General features: G+C 38.1%; 1 pseudogene; it reads right to left on the bottom strand.

The window, feature by feature from the left end:
* Window positions 1–552: 552 nt before the first annotated feature.
* Window positions 553–2006, bottom strand: LOC141961131 (histone-lysine N-methyltransferase SETMAR-like; annotated as a pseudogene).
* Between the last annotated feature and the right edge of the window lie 929 nt (window positions 2007–2935).

Below are 2935 nucleotides of genomic sequence, written 5' to 3'. Positions count from 1 at the left end.
TTTTCTGTAAACAGCAAGGAAGCAAGTACTTTCAAAATCCCTTTTGAGCTATCAGTGCTGATCACACATCTACCCATGTTTTAGTCATAAATTTCCTAGCTTCAGGGAGGTGTACATGCAATTTAAAGATACATAAATACTGCTGCTGTTTAAAAACCCCTTTCAATATGTTATGAAGATTACTCATATACTATTAGATCTTAATGCAGTGGCTTTTACTTCCCCATCACACTAACAGAACATTATGGCTGCAATGGGACAGACGTGCTGATGATAGCCATCCGTGAAATTGTACCACCTGCCTTTTCAGTACCATGTCACTGTTTGAAGACTGTCATAGAGTTCACAAACATCTTCTGAAATTTTAGAAAGCTGCTACATTACCCACATCTCACAGCAATTGCCATGTTCAAAGGCATCTGCATTATAAATTTGCATAGGCATATTTGGTAAGTAATATTAATTATAGCAACATATAAAGCAACTTTAGAAACAACTTACTACATGCATTTCTGTAAGTTTAAAACCACATGCCATGAAAATAAATTATTTTTATGCCCACTGAAAACAGCCAGCAAGAAACAGTTGGCAAGAAGTATCCAGATGGATTGTCTGCCATAAGTAAACAGAAAGGAGATTCATTCTTCTGCAAGAACATTGACCATTTTACAGCTTTTATTCCTCCATGTCTTTATAGCATAAATTGTGGAAAAATCAGCTTTATTTACTGGCTTCACCGAAAGCATCCAGCTGAAAATCTGCAATACTAAACCAGGAAATAGGTTGTTTGTATAATTACAAACAAATCACATTTCAGACAATGTAGTAACACTTAATAAACAGGTGAAAAAAATTTGTTTTACCAGTGGGCTGCAATGGGGAATGATTTAGATACATTAAAGAGTAAATATCGGCTGTTTGGAAATTAATTGCCGATTTCAACCTGTATATTTGAAGTGGCATATCTCAGCTCAGAATAAAATTTATTAATCGAAATAAAAACTATTAGAATCAACACATTTTTGCCAACGAGTAACAAGCATATTTATTCTGGTTGCATAAAATTCTGGACTTGTGAAGGCAATGAAGTCATCGAAGGCAGTTTTGGCCTCCCCTTGGTTTCTGAAGTATCTCCTACACAAGAAGCTGTCAAGATGCTTGAAGAAGTGATAGTCAGTAGGCGAGAGGTCTGGTGAGTACGGTGGATGAGGCAGAGTTTCGTAGCTCAGCTCGTTCAACCGTTGCAGCGTCGAAAGTGCAATGTGTGGCCGTGTGTTATCGTGGAGAAGGATTGGACCCTTTCTGTTGACCAGTGCTGGGCGCAGCTGTTAAAGTTTCTGGTGCATTTCATTGATTTGCTGGACGTACTTCTCCGCTGTGATCATTTCACCCAGATTCAGGAAGCTGTGATGGATTAAACCAGCAGCAGACCACCAGACAGTCAGCATGACCTTATTTTGGTGCAGATTCAGCTTTGGGAAGTGCTGCGGAGCTTCATCGCTGTCCAACCGCTGAGCCGATTGTCGCCGGTTATCGTAGAGCATCCATTTCTCGTCGCATGTCACAATACAGTCGGGAAATGAGTCATTCTGGTTGCGAAAAAGAAGTAACGACAACACTTCAAAATGGCAATTTCTGTGATTCTCATTCAATTCATGCAGCACCCATTTGTCGAGCTTCTTCGACTTTCCAATCTTCTTCAGATGCTCAGAAATGGTTGATATGCTTACCCCGAGTTCTTCTGCAAGTTCTCAAACAGTTGTGCATGTATCTGCTTCCACCAGAGCCTTCAATTCATCGCTGTCAATAGTAGAAGGCCGTCTGCGACCTTCTTGATCTTCAAAGTCAAAATCACCATGTTGAAATTTTTGGAACCAAAGTTGCACTGTCTGTTCGTTAACGCTTCCCTGGCCATATATCTCATTGATGTTTTGAGCAGCTTGAGCTGCATTACGTCCAAGTTTGAACTCATAGAAATAGATCTGTTGAAATTGCTGCTTTGACATCTGAACTTCAAACCTCCAAAATATGTCAAAAATGCAGATTATATTATAATTTAATTATACAACATGAAAGTTCATAACATGAACTTTTCAAAAATATATAACAGTATGCCAGTCGAGAAGGTACTATTCCTGAAACATATACAATGAAAAATCACATTACAAAACGGAAATTAATTTCCAAACAGCCTACAACAATATCAAACCATCAGGTGCATGGATGGCCACTCAACAGTAAAAATTCAGGATATGAGTTTCATGCTAGTTGATATATTATTATTGAACATCTTGTCAAAAAGTGTCAGAGATATGAATGCATCATAAAAGAAAAATCTTAATTTTTGAAGAATGCTTAATAGCATTTAGAAATTAATTCAGTAGAGTAACAACCTAAATATCTGGGGAGATATGGGAAGAGATGGCATTGGGGTTTAGAGCATGTTTAACACTATTACCTTTAGGTAGATATTACTATTCCTTGTAATGAGACCTCCAAGCACAACTATATTGCTTTTCTCTGCAAGAAAAGCAGAGATAGTTGAATCTGCACTTAGTTCATATATGAATAACATCACAGAGACAGTATTTCTTTATCTTGTGCTCCCTCAACTTTCCACCTGCTGGCACTATTCCCTACAGGTATTGCCATGGGAATGTCGCTTTGGGCACTTGGGCAGTACAGATAACTGCAGTAGAAAAGGCATCATTGAAAGAGAAAGGCCCATTTATCCCATTTCCAAGTCCTGATTTACCGGTCTGCATAAAGGAAGCTTTCAACTAGAGCAAGTTTAAGGGAAGCTATGACTGGAAAGTAATTTACATACATTATTTTTCAAAGAAAGTGATTTTAGACAGCAGGAGAAAATAATGAATCTTGCAAGCAATTTACCCTCCTATGCCAGAAATAATGAAAACTAGGACAAGCTGTTCCA

Source organism: Athene noctua, chromosome 5 (assembly GCF_965140245.1).
Source record: "Athene noctua chromosome 5, bAthNoc1.hap1.1, whole genome shotgun sequence".
Taxonomy (NCBI): domain Eukaryota; kingdom Metazoa; phylum Chordata; class Aves; order Strigiformes; family Strigidae; genus Athene; species Athene noctua.
The sequence above is the reverse complement of the archived record's forward strand: the minus strand, read 5'-3'. Positions and strand labels throughout refer to the sequence as shown.